This window comes from Anolis sagrei, chromosome 6, assembly GCF_037176765.1.
Source record: "Anolis sagrei isolate rAnoSag1 chromosome 6, rAnoSag1.mat, whole genome shotgun sequence".
In the NCBI taxonomy this organism is placed as follows: domain Eukaryota; kingdom Metazoa; phylum Chordata; class Lepidosauria; order Squamata; family Dactyloidae; genus Anolis; species Anolis sagrei.
Window position 1 is genome coordinate 42,632,401 of NC_090026.1, and position 20,406 is coordinate 42,652,806.

A 20,406-nucleotide genomic window follows, 5' to 3' on the forward strand; every position below is an offset into this window, starting at 1 on the left:
TCCCTCAAACTGTTGGAGGACTGGATTATAATTTGAAAAAAAACATGAATGAATTCCTATGCACACTGCACATATCTTATTTGTAGTTCAAAAAACACTTAAAAACAATACAATAAGAACAATTTAAAAATATATAAACTTATTAGTATTTCAATTGGAAGCGTGGGTCTGCTTTTGACCAATGAGATAGGATTGTTGTTGTTGTTGTTGTTGTGTGCTTTCAAGTCATTTCAGACTTAGGTTGACCCTGAGTGAGGGTCAGATAAATGACCTTGGAGGACTGTATCTGGCCCCTGGGCCTTAAGTTTGAGGACCCCAGCTCTATGATCTATTTATTGAAAGTATATTGCAAAATGTGCTGCAGGAGGTCCCGTGTAAAGAACATTTTTGCAGTTTAATAAACATTTTATTGAAACTCTATGAGATATTCATTGAAAAACTATTGCAAAATGTGCTACAGGATGACCCACAAAAAGAACGTGTTTGAAGTTTAATAAACATTTTGCATGTTTTTATGATAGAACCAATTAGGAAATGACATTTACAACCCAGAACAAAAATCATGTTACGTAGTGTTATCTGCAAATGGCGATACACTACATTAGCATTTCACAACCCTTTTGCAGAATGACACCATTGCACAACACATGGCAATGACTGAGTGCCATTATTGTACCTGCAATAAGCATGTGAAACCACAACTTGCAATGTTGCTGTATGGGCAAATCCACTTCCATTGCTGTCCATTCTACTGTGACAAATGCTTTGTTCTGCTTGCACATGTCACTAACAGAACACCGGCCTATATTTTTACCTATTATACTCTTATAAACCTATCTGGTGAGCAGGGTGTACCAAGAAGCCTGCTCTTTAAACCGTTAGATGGATGAATAGAGTTGACCATTGATTCAAAGGATTAATCATTTATTTATTATTTGTGATCTTTCCTCTGTCCGTGTGCGTGCATGTGGCATGTTTTCCTTTCCAGGACACGTTGCATCTCAGGTCAGCTGCCTCTCCAGGGGTTCGCCTCATGCCAAGTTTCCAGGGCTTTGCTAATTGTTCAGGATTGGCGATAAAGAAAAGCCACTTGGAATTCTCATATGTGGTGCCAAGGCTGAAACCACATTTTCAAAAACAGAGAGGGGAAAGTAGGGAGGGCAAAAACATGGAACCCATACTCTGTAACTCACTGCCCGGTTGTCAAAGAAAGATATCTCAAGGACCCCCTTGAACCAGAGCCTAGGAACTTTACAGACAGGTCCCATATTCTAGCATCTGATCCCAGGTTTTCTGTTTTAAACTGGATTATATCAGTCCCCACTGCCAGATAATCTGGGATAAACAGAAAACCTGGGTTGAGATCCCGGGATACAGGGCCTGTCTGGAAGGACCCTTGGTCTAAGCCAGGGGTCCACAAACTTTTTAAACAGAGGGCCAGGTCATAGTCCCTCAAACTGTTGGAGGGCCGGATTATAATTTGAAAAAAAAAACCAAGAAAATATGAATGAATTCCTATGCACACTGCACATATCTTATACACAATACAATAATTAAAATGAAAAACATTGTTAACAAATATAAACTTAATTAGTTTTTCAATGGGAAGTGTGGGCCTGCTTTTGGCTGATGAGATATGATTGTTGTTGTTGTGTGCTTTCAAGTCATTTCAGACATAGGTTGACTCTGAGCGAGGGCCAGGTAAATGACCTTGGAGGGCCGTATCCGGCCCCCGGGCCTTAGTTTGAGGACCCCTGGTCTAAGCCTAAGATTAATCAGGAGGAAGCAACAAAACCTTCAATGGTCACAATGATTTAGGGTAGCCAGAATGAAAAATTCAGAGAGATCAAAGCATCTGCAATATCCATGAAAATATATAACTTATAACTTACAAGAATATATTTCAATATACATACACAGATTTATATTGTGTCCTATTGCCAAATTCAATAAATTAATACAAAATGGATTTTGAACAAAACTATAACTGTACCAACAGGCCCCCTTGATGGCGTAGCGGGTTAAACCGTTGCGCTGCTGAACTTGCTGACCGAAAGGTTGATGGTTCAAATTTGGGGAACAGAGTAAGCTCCCACTGTTAGATCCAGCTTCTGCCAACCTAACAGTTTGAAAACATGCAAATGTGAGTAGATCAATAGGTACCGTTTCTGCGGGAAGGTAACCACTCCATGCAGTCATGTCGGCTGCATGACCTTGGAGGTGTCTACGGACAATGCTGGCTCTTCAGTTTAGAAATAGAGATGAGCACTAACCTCCAGAGTCAGACATGACTAGACTTAATGTCAGGGGAAAACCTTTACCTTTACCTATCAATGTGTCATTTTATGATTGTCTGCTCAGAAGCAAGAATGGAAATGTGACAGGAGGGTTTCGAAGTTTGTAAACCTCTCCTTCCCAAATGCGAAGCAAATTTGGAAATGTCGGTGAATTCTTCCAAAATGAGCTGAAACCAAATTCCCCCTTCCCCATCTAGTAAATCCTGTATACGTATTCCCAGCATGGACGAGATGCTAAGGGTGCAACTACACTGTTGATTTAGTGCAGTTTGACACCACTTTAACTGCCAAGCTCAATGGTATGGAACAATGGGAACTGTAGTTTTACAACATCTTTAGCCCTCTTTGCCAAAGAGTACTATTACCTAGGTCATTAAACCACAACTCCCAAGATTCCATAGCATTGAGTTGCAGCAGTTAAAGTGGTATCAAGCAGCAGATTCATTCTATAGTGTAGATGCATCCTAAGGTTATGGACAACACTTTCTTCTTAAATGGAGATTTAAACCATTTTTCTTGACCTGAAATACTTTCTAAACAAAAAAAGTGATGGAAAATTGAAACAAATCAAGAAACGATTTCCATGGCGCCGCCATGCCACTCAAGGACGACAAGAAAAAGAAGGACACGGACAAGTCAGCCAAGAAGGACAAGGACTCCGTCAACAAGTCTGGAGGGAAGGCCAAGAAGAAGTGATCCAAGGGGAAAATGAGGGACAAGCTGAACAACCTGGTGCTCTTTGACAAAACCACCTATGACAAGCACTGCAAGGAGGTGCCTAACTACAAGCTCATCACGCTGGCCATGGTCTCCGAGCAGCTCAAGATCCAGGGCTCCCTGGCCAGGGCCGCCCTCCAGGAGCTGCTCAGCAAAGACTTGATCAAGCTGGTGTCCAAGCACAGAGCCAAGGTCATCTACACCCGAAATACGAAGTGAGGCGATGCCCCAGCCACTGGGGAGGAGGCCTCAAAAGGTCCACCAATGGCTTTTTGACTATTCTGTATATTTACAAAAAAATTAAAATAAAATAGCTTCAGTTCTTTAAAAAAAAAAAAGGAAAAAGGAAAAAAAGGAAAAGAAACGATTTCCAGAAGTCTATGCTTTCAGCAATTATAATGTAATACAATATAATACTACTAATAATAATATGATGTTATAATTATATATTTTATATTACATGTAATATTACTAATAATATTACAATATAATGGTAATATATAATACTGATATTGTACTATGCTAATAATATAATATATTGTGTGTGTGTGTGTATCTTGTAAGCTGCTTTGGGGTGAGACGGGCGGCATATAAATGTCGTAAATAAATAAATAAATAAATAAATGAGTTATGACCACACCCACATCCAACACTACTTAAGTTGTTGTAAAGTTTTCGGGCTGTATGGTCATGTTCCAGAAGCATTCTCTCCTGATGTTTCGCTTGCATCTATGGCTGGAATCCTATGGCAGGCAAAACATCAGGAAATAATGCTTCTGGAATATGGCCATACAGCCCGAAAAACTTACAACAACCCAGTGATTCTGGCCATGAAAGCCTTCGACAATACAAAAGCTTTCTTCTTGTCAGAAATTATAATGGTAAGGCAAAAAAATCCACCTTATTTTCAGACTAATCTTACAGAGTTGGCCATGTGGGTGGGAGAGAATGGGACTTGGGCCCCAAGTAATTTCAGACTTTCCTCAAATTCACTAGGCTTAAAAAATGTCCCATCTGTAAAATGGGAATGACATTCACTAAGAAAGCAATAGCAGCAGCAGCAAACACTAAGAACAAAAATAGCTCAATATATTTTATACTTCTGTATGCTCAAGGTAAATACAGAATTCTGAACTATGTATTCTTCTGATCGCCCAGTCCAAATTTACAATAAACATTCTACCTTTTTAGATGCTGGGTTTTACTTCTAATCAACCTGCTTTCTAAGTCAAATATATTGGGTCAAAGTCATTGCACCTTTTCGTCTACTATCTATTCTAAGGATGTGGAAGTGCAGGGTCTAATGTTCTCATTCTGGGTCATCCTAGGGCTGCATGGACTGCCAAAACAAAACAAAAACAAGCAGGAACCTGAAACAAGTGGCCAGAAGTCTGTATATCATTTTGCAGAGCTGCCAACATTTCAGAGATGATAACAAGAAAATGTGGCCAAGCAACATCAGAGTGTGGTCAACTGTTATTAACAGGGAAGAACACATAAGCTAGGAGATGCCACAGCAGTTTGCTTTTGCCTGATTTTACAGGGAAGGGCAAGATTCTGCTCTCTTTTCCATTAAGTTAGTTGAACGCAAACAATGTTATGACTGTGAACTTGGTTTGAAGCAACAGAAGTAAGGGGGCAAATTAGGGGGAGGAGAGATAAACTCGAACATTTAAACACAGCTGGAAAAGTGGGACAGGACAACTATCCAAATCAGGACAATAGGAGGGCGTAGTAGTACAGTAGAGTCTCGCTTATCTAACATAAACAAGCCTGCAGAACGCTGGATGAGCAAAAATGTTGGATAATAAGGAAGAATTAAGGAACAGCCTATTAAATGTCAAATTAAGTTATGGCCTTACAAATTAAGCACCAAAACATAATGTTTTCCAACAAATCGATTTAATACAAGGTAACATTATGTACTAATTACTGTAATGACTAATTTAGCACCAAAACATCGCAATGTATTGAAACATCTGTGGATCTGGGTGGGAGGCAGACTGTGTTTGATAATACAGAACGTTGGATGAGCGAAGATTGGATGAGCGAGACTCTATGTGATTTTAACAATACAGTGTTCTCTCACCATTTCGTGATTCGCTTTATGCGGACTCAGTGTTTCGCGGGTTTTCTTAAAGAACGTATTTTTTAATAAATATAAATTTATTGGTGCTGGCGGGCCATTGATTGGCACTGGCGGAGGGAGGGCACTGAGATGTTGCTGTCGGGGAAAGAGGAGGAGGAGGAGAAGAGGCCGCCACCGAGAGCAAGGGATGCACCACTATCTTCTATGAGCCTTCTGTGGCCGCCTTCTCTTCTCCTGTCCACGCCTCCTTCCTACTCCGGCGATCTCTCTCTCCCTCCCAGCTGGCCTGCCTACCTGCCTGCACCATGAGCCGTGGTGCCCAGCAAGGAGAACCAGCTGGTCCCCAAAGAGATAAGCAGGCGGGCCCGAGCCCAAAGGCGCTAGAGGCGGAGGGGACAAGATCGAGGACAGGGTCGGGCAGGCGAGGGAGAGAAGGCCTTGACCAGGCAGGCATGTTCACATCAAAGTGCTGGTGATTTAGGAAGGAGTGGGGAAGAGGAGGAGGAGGAGGGGAGGGGAGGGGAGGGGAGCCAGGCATCCCTATTTCGTGGATTTTCACTTATCGCTGCGGGTCCTAGAACGGAACCCCCGCAATAAGTGAGGGAACACTGTATAAGATTTTGTAAGAAAGTGAACTGCCTGTTCCAGAGGCTGTCAACAGATAAAATCCATCCCTTTTGTGGACCAGAAAAAGGACAATTCAGAGTGTCTGGAGAAAAATTGAGCTCTCAAAGAGGTCCTTTAGGGGGCATGCATTGCACGCACCCATCTGCTCTAACTGGCAAAGCACATCTTTCAGTTGAGTGTGCTGGGCATTGAACCTGGGACCTTGTGCAACAAAAGCCAAAATCTTGACACCCATGTGTTGCCAGTTGCATAATGATTTGCAAAACCCACCCAACACACTGCCATGGAGCTGATCCTAATTGCATTTTTACAAGCTTGCTATTTTTGCTTCTTTTCTTTTTTTTACCTCTAGAGAGGCATCCAGACAGACTTCCAAGTTAATACTACAGTTAATATTTTTAAAGTTTAACCCTACCTCACCAGGGCAGCAGAAATGACAGAAGTTCACAAGGCCACAGCGGACACCCAACACTCAGGGAGTCTTCAGAAAGAAGGGATCCCTTTGTCAGGCTGCCCTTGGTGACTCCGGTTCAGCCTGCTCCACGTTCTGCCTTAACTAATTAAACCTGTCGGCAGGAGTTGGGTTCCACCTGGGGTTTTATTAACTGAACACTTTGTCCCTCTCCCAAACCTTGAACTCATGTCCTTCTAAATCTGGGCGGCATCCAACTGGCAGCCTACAGGTTGGACCTTGGCAGCAATGCTTGAGTCAAAATGTAGGTGACAACGCCTCTGAGCCTGTGCATGTCTTCTATGGCTGAAGGAAACCAGGCTTCTTCCTTTATCTGGGATTAAGAGCAGAACCAGGCCTAACAATTTGATGTCTACCCCATGATGCTGTGAGAGAGAGGATTAGAGTTGCTGTAATCCATTTCCTTGACTCTTGGCAACTAATTTTGCATACTGTGAACATTTTTCCAATTCAGAAAATTATTCTAGTTTCCATTCTAATTATGCAAATATGCCACATTAATTTAATGTTTTTCTTCATCTAATGCAGTGTTTCTCAACCTGGGGGTCGGGACCCCTGGAGGGGTCGCCAGGAGGTGTCAGAGGGGTCACCAAAGACCATCAGAAAACACAGTATTTTCTGTTGGTCATGGGGATTTTGTGTGGGAGGTTTGGCCCAATTCTATCATTGGTAGGTTCAGAATGCTTTTTGATGGTAGGTGAACTATAGATCCCAGCAACTACAACTCCCAAATGTCAAGGCCTATTTTCCCCACACTCCACCAGTGTTCACATTTAGCATACTGAGTATTTGTGCCAAGTTTGGTCCAGATCCATAATTGTTTGAGTCCATAGTGCTCTCTGTAGGTGAACTACAACTCCCAAACTCAAGGTCAATGCCCACCAAACCCTTCCAGTGTTTTCTGTTGGTGGTGGGCATTCTGTGTGCCAAGTTTGGTTCAATTCCATTGTTGGTGGAGTTCAGAATACTCTTTGATTGTAGGTGAACCATAAATCCCAACAACTACAACTCCCAAATTATGTTTCATAACAGCAGCAAAATTACAGTTATGAAGTAGCAAAAGAATGTTATGGTTGGGGGTCACCACAACATGAGGAACTGTATTAAGGGGTTGCGGCATTAGGAAGGTTGAGAAACACTGATCTAATGTAACATTTCTCAACCTGGGGGTCAGGACTCCTGGGGGGTTGTGAGGGGTCGCCAAAGACCATCATAAAACATATATTTCTGATGGTCTTAGGAAACGCTTTGGCAGAGAAGGCTGAAGATCTCTCCGCCTGTCCTTCTCTTCGGTTTTGGAAACAGGCGGCAAATCCTCCTGCCAAAAGCCCTCCTCTGTTGTGACTGGCCAGCCTCTCAGCCAAGGGGAGGGCTGTTTTTGAGATTCCACGTGAGGAGGGGAGAGCAGGCATGCTCAGCACATGGCAGTGTAATGCACATGTGTGGGCAAGGGAGAGCATGCGAGGTGGGAGGGCGGCTCACACCAGCAGAAGTGCGAGCCACAGGGGGGCTCTGTGTGGGAGGTTTGACCCAGTTCTGTCATTGGTGGGGTTCAGAATTCTCTTTGATTGTAGGTGAACTATAAATCCCAGCAACTATAACTCCCAAATGTCAAGGTCCATTTCCCCCAAACTCCACTCGTGTTCACATGTGGGCATATTGAGTATCTGTGCCAAGTATGGTCCAGATCCATCATTGTTTGAGTCCATTGAGCTCTCTGGATGTAGGTGAACTACAACTCCAAAACTCAAGGTCAGTGCCTACCAAACCCTTCCAGTATTTTCTGTTGGCCATAGGAGTTCTGTCCGCCAAGTTTGGTTCAATTTCATCATTGGTGGAGTTCTGAATGCTCTTTGATTGTAGGTTAACTATAAATCATAGCAACTACAACTCCCAAATGACAAAATCAATCCACCCCAAACCCACCAGTATTCAATTTTGGGCATATCAGGTATTTGTGCCAAATTTGGTCCACTGAATGAAAATACATTGTTATTTACAATTGTGAAATAACAATGAAAATAATTTTATGGTTGGGGTCATCACATCATGAGGAACTATATTAAGGGGTTGTGTCATTAGGAAGGTTGAGAAATCATCATACTATTTCTAATTTTTTCTTGAAGTTATAAAGTTTATCTGCAAGAACTATAGATGCACCAATATATAAAATGCTGGACTTGGAGCTGTGGGATTTCCATTTGCCCATGGAATTTACCATCCAACCTTGGCCATCACCGCTTCTCAGCAACCATATCAGCCTATTTACAATAAGAACAGGAACACTCAGTCTTTCTTCTGTAAATCTGCCTCTCCCTTATCCTGGGCCTTTTATGCCAATTGATTTCCCCATATGTTGTTTTCAAGTCTGGTAACATGTTGTCCTGTTGGCTGGAAAATCTTGGGTGGAGGGGATCGTTTGAGATACCCGAAAAGGTACTTTGAGGGAGTTCATTTCCTCCAAGTGCCTCAACATGTGATCCTTTGTTGAAATTGATAATATCAAAAGTCCACTCCAACAAATGGTTCTTCTTCAGAAATTCCTTTTTTCCTTTGCTCACAATGGATTTTTCTTTTAGAAAACTAATCCAAAGCAAAGGACTTCAAAGGACGAAGTTGTGTCCAATTCTGGGCACCACAATTCAAGAGAGATATTGACAAGCTGGAATGTGTCCAGAGGAGGGCGACTAAAATGATCAAGGGTCTGGAGAACAAGCCCTATGAGGAGCGGCTTAAGGAGCTGGGCATGTTTAGCCTGAAGAAGAGAAGGCTGAGAGGAGATATGATAGCCATGTATAAATATGCAAGAGGAAGCCACAGGGAGGAGGGAGCAAGCTTGTTTTCTGCTTCCTTGGAGACTAGGACGCGGAACAATGGCTTCAAACTACAAGAGAGGATATTCCATCTGAACATGAGGAAGAACTTCCTGACTGTGAGAGCCATTCAGCAGTGGAACTCTCTGCCCCAGAGTGTGGTGGAGGCTCCTTCTTTGGAAGCTTTTAAACAGAGGCTGGATGGCCATCTGTCAGGGGTGATTTGAATGCAAAATTCCTGCTTCTTGGCAGGGGGTTGGACTGGATGGCCCATGAGGTCTCTTCCAACTCTTTGATTCTATGATTCTATGAACAGCTTGGGAGAAAGCATCTGGGCTTGTCACAATTTGGAGAGGAAGAAGCAATAGCGATTAACCAAGACCAGTATGCCACCTTCAACCCTATCCAGAACAGGTGCCACTCCTTGGACACTGGTAACCTTCAAGATGGATTACTGCCGTGCACTTTTATTTGGGATTGCCTCACACTGCAATTGCTATGTAACTTGTTCATTCAAGTGCTGACTGAAGTTAGATTTTAACATAAATTCTTGGCATCCACACATTTTGCCAGAGCATTTTGCCCTGGATCAAAAATGCCAGACTTAGCCCTTAAAGTCCCAAACTGTTTGCGATATTATATAAAGGACTACTTGTACTTAATGTATGGATATTCTAACGTTCATATTAAGATCTCCATTGGAGCTCCTACATATATATGTCATCTGGTTTGCCATGCAAAGTAGACAGGACCTTTGCACTGGTGAACTCTCCGCTATGGAAATCCCTTTCCACATGAATTGTGCTGGGGCAATTAAAATAATCAAACACACCTTAAAATTCTATTTCTTTAATGTTGCATTCTCTAGAGGCAGCAACCAGGTGCTTTTGGGTTTGTTTTGAAATGGCTTTCCAATACCCATGACTATAAATTTGGCTTGACTGCATTACTGTTATGCATTTTTCTTTGTAAAGCTATGGCTCTGAAAGCAGCCAAGAATAGCCTTACTCAAATAAAAACACACCTGACAAGGAATGTGTGACTGTTATGGGAAGGGGGAGGGAGGAGAAGGGACAAAATGAGAACACTACTTCCCTCCAATAAAGATTTAGAAGAGCCAGCATAGCATACTGCTTTGAGAGTTAGACTATGATTCTGGAGAGTTGGACTACAATTCGAATCCCCACTCAGCCACTGTGACCCACTGAGTGACACACACTCTTAGTCTCAAAAAAGGCCATGATAAAGTCACCTGAGGGTCATAATAAGATAGTAATGATTTGAAAACATAAAACAACAACAGCAGCAACAGCAACAACAAATAAGCATTTTCTCACAACCCTAGTGATGTGCAATGGGAAGTTGCTGCTAAATGTTAGAGAAATAAGGTTGAACACTGTGAAAGCCACCCACTACATGGCTACCAGCCTCCTCCCAATAGACTCAAATCAAGGAAAAGCTTTATGAGGACTACCACTCCTCTTGGCGTCCCTCCAGCAACAGCAAGGGTATCCCTTTGGGCAGCTAAATCAGGAAATCCCAACTGGATGGCCACCCGCAAGGGTCTTCCTCTAGGGGCAAACCAAGAATGGGCAACCTGGAAGTCCCTGAATAGACTCAGAAGCAGAGTGGGCAGATCAAAAGACAACCTGGCAAAATGGCACAACCTAAAAGAATCCCATACCTTGTGTGACCGTGGAGCAGAACAGACGACTCTACATCTGTATGCTTGTCCATTGTGCCCTGCCTCATGTACAGAGGAGGATTTGTTGGAGGCTAAAGACAATGCCGTTGCTGTTGACGTTTTTGGTCAAAAGATCTTTAGCCGCCTGCACACCTTCTATTTTATCAATTTTATACTAATTTATGCAATGCTTTTTATACAAAATAAATAAATAAATAACCCTATTAACTTTTTCTTTAGTGTCCAAATCTGTGGCACTGCAAAGAAAATTGTTCACAACTAAAATTCTTATATTTGCCAAATTTGTTTTCCCTTGGTTGCTTTGCTTGCTCCTTTTTTTTGGATGCTTAGCCAGCATTTTGAAATGCTGAACTGAGGTTTGAAGTTACTTGAAATTTGGGGCTGAAGGAATATATTGCAGGGTTGGGCAATACCCTTATTTTGTCCCCGTTCTTAATATCTAAAACACAGACATGTGCTTTTCATCTGAAGAACAGACAAGCATCCCGAGCTCTGAGGATCACCTGAGAAGGAATCCTACTGGAGCATTGCAGCACACCCAAATATCTGGGAGTCACTCTGGACCATGCCTTGACCTACAAGAAGCACTGCCTGAACATCAAGCAAAAAGGGGGTGCTAGAAACAATTTCATACGAAAGCTTACTGGCACAACCTGGGGATCACAACCAGACACAGTGAAGACATCTGCCCTTGCGCTATGCTACTCTGCTGCTGAGTATGCATGCCCAGTGTGGAACACATCCCACCATGCTAAAACAGTAGATGTGGCTCTTAATGAGACATGGCGCATTATCACGGGGTGTCTGCACCCTACACCACTGAAGAAATTACACTGTTTAGCCGGTATTGCACCACCTGACATCCGCCAGGAAGTAGCAGCCAATAGTGAAAGGACCAAGGCAGAGATCTCCAGCTCATCCCTTGTTTGGTATCAGCCAGCACGTCAACGACTTAAATCAAGAAATAGTTTTCTAAGATCTACAGAGACACTCGCTGGAACACCTCAGCAAGCGAGAGTCCAAAGGTGGCAGGCTCAAACCCAGAACCTCAACCAATGGCTGATACCAAATGAGAGACTCCCCCCTGGGCACACAGAAAACTGGGTAACTTGGAAGGCGCTGAACAGACTGCGCTCTGGCACCACGAGATGCAGAGCCAATCTTAAGAAATGGGGCTACAAGTGGAATCCACGACATGCGCGTGTGGAGAAGAGCAAACCACTGACCACCTGCTGCAATGCAACCTGAGCCCTGCCACATGCACAATGGAGAACCTTCTTGCAGCAACACCAGAAGCACTCCAAGTGGCCAGCTACTGGTCAAAGGACATTTACTCAACTACCAACCTTGCAAACTCTGTTTTATCTGTTTGTTAAAAAATTGTTTAAAATGTAATACAAATGTCTGGTTGATACTGACACGATAAATAAAGAAATATCTACAGTCCTGCCCATAATCACAGGCATTGTCTAAATGAAATAAAAGCATGTTGGGTCCAAAGAAATAGGACTCCCAATTAACATGGTACAAACTGCAGACAAAGGCAAGCATGGCATCTTTGCTATGCCAACAGAGAAACCTGGAACTGAACTGAAATTGTATCATACCCTATATATAAATTCATGTGAGCTTGTCACATGCTCCGCAGGCCAATGTGGTAAATAAAGAAAGGCCTGCCCCTGTCATTTGTTCTGCTTCTCCTGATCCCACTTCTGAATTGCAACCTTGTTGTTTGCTTTAGCAGATAGAAGATCCTTTAGGCAAGATAATGCACCCCTTTCCAAACTAACTCATACCAATCATAGCTACTGCCCACTGGTTTCTGTGCTCCTAATAATTATTATAGATTGCAACCTCTCACTCACATAAAAGCATCTTTTAATTATTAGATATGAGGCTCTTTAAATAGAGCAAAAGTTTTGGGAAGTTGTGATATTTGTTGTAACTCTGTTTTGAAAAAGATGTCCAAACCATATTTGTGTTGTCTCAAAATACTTTCTGGACGGCAAAGTTTTATTCCTGCACTTTTTTATTTATTTTATTTTGCAGTATTTATATTCCACCCTTCTCACCCCGCAGGGGACTCAGGGCGGATTACAATGTACACATATACGGCAAACATTCAGTGCCAAAGACACACAACAGATATAGACAAACAGTCAGAGGCTATTTAACTTTTTCTGGCCCCCAGAGGAGCTGTCACTTCCATCGTCCATCTGTGGCACTGATGAAGCACTTCCGCATTCTCCGCATGCTTTTGCTGGAGTGCTTTGCTGCAGTCTTTTTAATGGCCTCGTAAATTTTGTTAAATTAGCCTCCCCACACATAGGTGGTACCTAATTTTCCTACTTGACAGATGCAACTGTCTTTCGGGTTGCAAAGGTCGACAACAAGCTACACAATTGGTCGGAAGCTCACTCTGACCTGAGCTGGCTTCGAACTTATGACCTTGTGGTCAGAAATGATCTTAATGCAGCTGGTACTCAAGACAGCTGCACCATTTCTTTTTAATTTAAAGATATATCAGAACAAAATGCAGTCATCCTCCACACAGTCAGTGTGGTTTGGGGCACAGAACCCCCAAGAAAGTGAAAAACCGTAAATAAACCAATTGCTCTTTTTTACCTCTATGGGACTTTCTAAGTCCTCCAGCATGACTATATGGTTAATGTCCACTGGAAGCTGACCACACAATTGCATTGGAGCATGTAGAGATTCCTCAAGAGGTATTCTCACCCAAGGTAAATGAAATCCATGAATAATCAAATCCACAAAAGTAAAAACTGCAAATGTGGAAAGACAGCTTCGGTCTCTTTCTCTTCTATTCCTCACAAAAACCTTAAAAGCGCTATGGTGCATCAATCCATGAGTAAAACGACACTTGACTCTAAGGGGTTTTCTAAGGAGAAGATTTATCAATTTTTGGCAAATCACACCCCGATCTTTTTTTACCAACAAAAAAAAACTTTTGGAAGAACACTTTGGCAGATCCAAGAAATCGATTCGAACAGCCTCCAAAACGAATGGAACAAAGATTGTGCGTAGTGATGAGGTGGCTGCATCTACCATCCCTACTGGTCCCTCCTCGTTTGTTCCCTATCCTCCCCTCAGTCAATATTAGGATTTCTGGCAAATGTTACAGGAGCAATCTATTTTGGCTGTGGCACAAGTGGACATGGTGACACAGCAACCTACAATGATAACTGTCATTATTCAAGTTACTGCATCTCCATATTCTCCACCCCATTGACATTATGGAGGGATAACCCCTGAAAGATCTTGACATTCATCCAGAAAGGGAATTTTGTTTATTCCCGTGTATTTTGTCAAGTAGAGAGCCAACATGGTAGAGTCATTGGCGCATTGGACTATTACTCTACAGACGAGGGTTTGATTCCCTGTTTGGCCATGGAAACCCATGGGTGGATCATATATTGTCTGCAGAAAACACTGTGATAGGTTTGCCTTGGAGTTGTATAAATCAGAAACAACTTGAAGGTACACAACAACAACAATTTTGTCTAGTTCTAAGTGTTCACAAAATGTTGGGCAGAATATAATGTTGGACCAATGGGAGAAAACGAGAAACAGGGGGTTTAAATTACATTATGTTATAATTTGAAAGATATCTATATAAATAAAAATGTAATGTTCATTTGTGGGGTTAACATAACTCAAAAACCACTGGATGAATTGCTGCCAAATTTGGCCACAAGACGCCTACTAACCCAAGGAGTGACCATCCCATGACCAATAGAAAATACTAGAAGGATTTGGTGGGCAGTGTCCTTTGGTTTTGGAGTTGTAGTTCACCTACATCCAGAGATCACTGTGGACTCAAACAATGATGGATTTGGACCAAACGTAGCACGAATATTCCATATGCCCAGATATGAACACAGATGGAGTTTGGGGAAAACAGACCTTGATATTTGGGAGTTGTAGTTACGGGGATTTATAGTTTACCTACCATCAAAGAGCATTCTGAACCCCACGAACGACAGAATTGGGGCAAAGTTCCCACACAGCACCCCCATGACCAACAGAAAATACTTAAGGCCATCCAGCCCAATTCCCTTCATTAGGGCAAGAAAACGTAATCAAAGCCCTCCTGACAAAGAGCCATCCAGCCATAGATATAGGTAGATATATATGATTCACACACACAGAGGTACAGTATCATAGATTTGAAAGGGACCCCTACAGAAGGACAATAATATGTTGCATGTTCAAGAGTAGGCAAACCATACAATCTCTACATCAACACTGACGAAGAAACAACAAGAAATACTGTTTACCTACAAGCATAAAGAAATTACATATATTAGAAACCAGCACTTTCCCATTACTTTATTTTCCAGATCACCAGACTGGGCCACAGCAACACGTGGCAGGGGATGGCTAGTTTTTTATAAATGATATATATATGTGATATATATCATTTATAGCTTTCTAACTATCTAACTTTCTAACTATAGCTTTCTAACTATCATCATATGGGGCTAAAATCAGTAGCATACGCCGATCAAGCCCCGGTCACCCATAGAGCCAACCAGCTCCCATCAGAAAACGTTGTGCCGGCTCTATGAGTGAAGGAAGGTGGAACCGGCATGCCACCACCACCACCGCAGCAAAACGGGAGGTTTCCCCTCTTGCCATTGATATTGATAGGGGAAAACAGTGTGCTCCATGCATGCACCACGCTTCCCCCCATGGGATCAGCTGCTGGAGGAGCCCAGCAATGCAAGGCAAGGGGCGGCAGCACCCCAATGCCCCATAGTGAGCGACATGAGACATTTTCAGCAGCTGTGTGACAAGGTAGTTAGATGTCTAAATAGGTTTCCAACACTTGCTGGAAATATAATCAGCAAATGAGGTCCATCTACCACACGTGGTAATGTAAACATGCCAAGAAATATTGGATTCAAAGACATAACGTGATCCAGAAAGTTTTGGCAGAAAATATCTAGTTAAACTCTGACCCCTTTCTACTTGGTTTGACTAATACAAATGACTATGACAAACTATTGCAATACATGACCACAGCAGTCAGATTGCTCTATGTGCAGACACGGAAGAATTCAGCAACACCAACAACAAAGGATAGGATGATAAAAAAAATGATGGATTTAGCCGAGATGGACAAATCAATGTTTTCTAAAAGAAGTGACATTGGAAAAAAATGTGAAAGACTGGAAACTTGCCATTTTTGAGCTTTGAAGAATAATTTGAAGGGTGTTTGAGAAAGGAGCCAACATTGGGAGGCCTAGAGGGCAAAGCTAATGCTGTTTTCTTTTGGCCAGGTGAGGACAGATGAGAGGTCATCTATTTTTTATTTTTGTTTTCTTTGTTTGTTTTTCTTGGCAATTTTTGTGTTTCTGCTCTGTATTTTTTTCTTGATTCACTTTTTTGACTTTTAATGTAACTTTTAAAACTTTTTAAATGAAGTTGATTAAAAACTTTTTGTCTAGTTTAGTGGATTCACACTGATTGGGGTGAGAAGAGAAAAATATAATTGTCTAAGGCTTTCATGGTCGGAATCACTGGGTTGTTGTAGGTTTTTCTGGGCTATATGGCCATGTTCGGGAGGCAAAAACATTGCCTCCAGAACATGGCCATATAGCCCGGACAACCTACAACAACCCAGAAAAATATAAGTTACATTTGGTGCCTTTGTGGCTAAATCTAACCCAGTGAAGGTTACTATTAAATTTCTAGGTCTCAATCCAGGTGTCTGCGCATAGGGAAGAACATCAGTCGCATATAACCAATCAACAAGGGGGAAAAAATGTGAGCCCTGCCTCCCAGCGTCACCTTATAAGAAAAGACCAGAAGTTTTCACATTATATAGTTATAGTGCTGTGATTCCACTTGACTGTTAACCCTCCATATTTGCAGATTTGACTATTCAAATGCCATGCTATAAGACCTAGAAATTCCTAGATACCTGTAACTGACTGTGATCAATTAATTATAAGTACCACTGCAATCGGGCCAGAATATACTAATTCCTAGATACATGTTCTCTCAGTTAAAAAAAATTAAGTGGTTTTTATATTTGCAGTTTTTCACTTTTGTGGGGTCTTGTGCCCCAATCCCCAAAGAATGTGGAGGGTTGACTATAACTGCCACAGCTGCAACCTATAGAAGCCCAGGGCTTGTAGTTTGGTGAGGCACTAGAGTTCTCTTGCTGAAAATTCAAACTCTTCCTCCCTAAAATGCAAATGTCAAATTTTCGTAGGATGGAACCACAGAACTAAATCATAGCATTAAGGATTACACTTCCTTCCATCTAATCTAACTTCCTGTGCCCAACCAGATGCCTCCAGGAAAGTAACACAAAAGACAGGAAGCAACAACTCTCTTTGGTGGCAACTGGTGCTCAAAGGTACACTGCTACTATAGTAGGAGGTTCCATTTAGCACACCTGAGTAGTAACCACTAAGAGACCTTTCCTCCTCCATGAATAGGTGTGGGTGGCATTCTTGTAAAATTAGTTGTTGCCCCAGGAATTACGTCAATGAAATAAACTTTTTTTGTCGCTCCAGCAGTCTTACTCATCATTTTCCCGCCCCTATTCTATTACAATTTCCTTTTTTAAAGAGATGAAACTACCTTGAATTACGATATCCTGGACACTTTCTTTTGTTCAGGGTTTCCTCTTTTCATTTCCTTGTTAAATGTACAAACAGCAATGTAGGGAAGGAAATCTAAATGACGGGAACAGCAAGAAAGGGTAAAATAGCTGAGAAGAAAGAAAGAAAGAAAGAGAGAGAGAGAGAGAGAGAGAGAGAGAGAGAGAGAGAAAGGAGGGAGGGAGGGAGGTAGTTTTGAACCTCAAGGTAGGTAAATATTGATATAGTATGACCCTGTATCTGCTGAATGGGTATCTGTGGTTTTATTTATCCATGTCTGATAAAATATATCATCCCTAGGCATTTTTTAGATCCGCCAGTTTAGTTCTATGATAATCTTGGACAAGAAGTGCTTCTTTCAACAGGGTTTATTATAATCTGTGGTTTCGCAAAATCACATAAAGTACAGGAACCTATTCACCCATGTCTATGACTATGTCCTGTATTTACCAAAACAACCAAAAACAAAGTTACTGGAAACAAAGAGAACTGGGAGAGGAATCAGCTTTGAAACTAGTATCAAAGGGAAAATAAAGTTAAGACCGGGAGTGGCAGGCACACAAAAGAAGGCAGGTAGAAAGCAATTGAAAACAAAGTTTTGGACACTTCAAAATTCCAAACTTTTACACTTTTATCCATATACAGCTGGGAACAGGCTCCACCAAATCCAGTGAGTCTTACTTCCAGGTCAATCTGCAGAGGATCAGGCTATAGATCTTTCAGATCACCTTGCATTTAAGTTGTTTCATTCATGGGAACCTTTCTGATTCCTGGACTAAGGAGGAGAAAAGTGTATGCAACAAGACTGAGAAGCGGGGAGAGAAAGGGAAAGAGTCGGCTTACCTGGCCCTAGTGTTTCTGCCGCCGCCTTGTGTCTCAGAACTGGGGGATCCTGTTTAGTTTGAATCCTTTATCTACCTGCCCCCAAGGTGGCCACACCTCCTCCTCTTGACATCACAGCCGGTCAAAACACACACACAGCCAGACGTGGATCAGCCAAAGGTGTTCACTGGCAGGTGCACCGAAGCGCTAGGCTCCCTCCACTTTGGCCCTACCGTTCAGAGTCTGATATTTCACCTTCTCTGACTTTTCCTCTTTTTCTCAACACTTTCCTCCTCTCTTCTTTTTTCTTTTGTTTTTCTCCCCTTTCTTTCTTTTTGTTTTTGAACATCAAGTCACGATGACAATGTTTCCACACCACCCCAGAGGCTGCCAGCTAGCAAGGAAAGGGCATCTGGTGTTACTCGTAAGCCTGATAAAACCAGACATGACAGCTTTGGGAGCGTAGAGGTGGGGCGGGGGGCAGGGAGCATAGGCTGGAGAAGGAAAGATCACATTTCTAGCTGGCCTGCTGCTTGGGCACCACAATGCAGAACCTGCGGTGGGACAAGATCCACAAAACGTATGCATCTCTTTGGTCTAGCACTGCAGACTGCACACTAGATGCATCACTAAGGGGAACGGAATGGGAGGGACAATCCCTGCAAATAGATAAATAGGTGCCAAGGAAATTTTAGAATCAATAACACCGTTACCAGGCTGGTAGCCAGGATTTTGATTCGGGGAGAGGCTGAGATTGATTCGGGGGGGGGGGGGGGGGTAAGGATCTACCCTAGCAAACCTTTTGTATCATTATCCCAATACCCCCATGTATATGGGGTATATTGAGCACGGTGATCAGATCATGATCTGAATAAACATAACTGTTTAAATAATGTACCAGTAAGGCCTTCTCACGGACCACCCTGAGAATTTGGGGGGGGGGAGGGGCTGAGTTTGATTCGGGGGGGGGGGGGGTAAGGAGCTACCCAAGCAAACCTTTTGTATCATTATCCTAATACCCCCATGCATATGGGACGTCAGCTGTGACCAGCAGTGCTGCAGAATTTGAGGAGGCATGAATGGAGGGCGAAAGGGAGAAGCGTGCCAAGAGGAAGGTGTGCCAAGCCAACCCCGACCGAGACCACCTTCCACCTGGAAACCAATGCCCTCACTGCGGAAGAAGATGCAGAGCAAGAATAGGGCTCCACAGCCACATACGGACTCACAAGAATATTAGAAGAAAATCATCCTCGGAAAATGAGGGATTGTCTAAGTAAGTAAGTAAGTAAAGTAATGAGATATATTGAGCATGGTGATCAGATCAAGATATGAACAAACATAACTGTTTAAATAATGTACCAGTAAGGTCTTCTCGCGGACCACCCTGAGAATTTCTTGGGGGGGGCTGAAGCCCCTCAAGCCCCCCTCCCCCCGGGCTACGGGCCTGACCGTTACTATATTCAATTTAATAGCAACAATAGCAGCGATAGCAGCAGTTGACAAGCTGGGATGTGTCCAGAGGAGGGCGACTAAAACGATCAAGGGTCTGGAGAACAAGACCTATGAGGAGCAGCTTAAAGAGATGGGCATGTTTAGCCTGAAGAAGAGAAGGCTGAGAGGAGACATGATAGCCATGTATAAATATGTGAGAGGAAGTCACAGGGAGGAGGGAGAAAGCTTGTTTTCTGCTGCCCTGGAGACTAGGACACGGAACAATGGCTTCAAACTACAAGAAAGGAGATTCCATCTGAACATTAGGAAGAACTTTTTGACTGTGAGAGCCGTTCAGCAGTGGAACTCTCTGCCTTGGAGTGTGGTAGAGGCTCCTTCTTTAGAAGTTTTTAAACAGAGGCTGGATGGCCATCTGTCAGGGGTGCTTTGTATGCAATTTTCCTGCTTCTTGGCAGGGGGTTGGACTGGATGGCCCATGAAGTCTCTTCCAATTCTATGATTCTATGAAATGCAGCTGCACATGTACACAGGAAGCCATCATAAGGTGTGATCTGGATGTGATTGAAGTGGGAATATAGTTCTGCGGGGGGAAATGGGAAGGGAGGAGTGACTAAATAAGGTGCATGTATAATCCCCTGGAAACCTGCAAAGCAAAAACGACTGGCTTTGTCTTAAAACAGAGATTCTAGTGGCTGTTCCTGATCATGTATCAGAAGAACAGCCATTGCCTTGTGCCACTGCTTAACGTATGTGTGCGCTATAGAACCAGTCCTGTCA

General features: G+C 42.7%; 1 protein-coding gene and 1 pseudogene across 5 annotated transcripts in view; one reads left to right on the forward strand and one right to left on the reverse strand.

Annotated features, from left to right (window-relative positions):
* The window catches only part of GRB7 (growth factor receptor bound protein 7), a 115,767-nt gene that overhangs the window by 73,965 nt on the left and 21,396 nt on the right, over positions 1-20,406 (reverse strand). Inside the window, exons 1-2 of one of the 5 annotated variants that reach the window (XM_067470040.1) lie at positions 18,199-18,591; positions 17,336-17,430 (exon numbers count right to left, since the gene is read on the reverse strand). The exons of 2 other annotated variants lie outside the window; for them this stretch is intronic. The gene's annotated coding sequence lies outside the window, so the exon portion shown is untranslated. Of the gene's footprint in view, positions 1-6,145; positions 6,293-17,335; positions 17,431-18,198; positions 18,592-20,406 lie in introns of those variants that run through there. 2 more of the 5 variants (XM_060781063.2, XM_060781064.2) reach the window with 2 other exon arrangements.
* LOC137097271 (small ribosomal subunit protein eS25 pseudogene) lies at positions 2,892-3,325 on the forward strand (annotated as a pseudogene).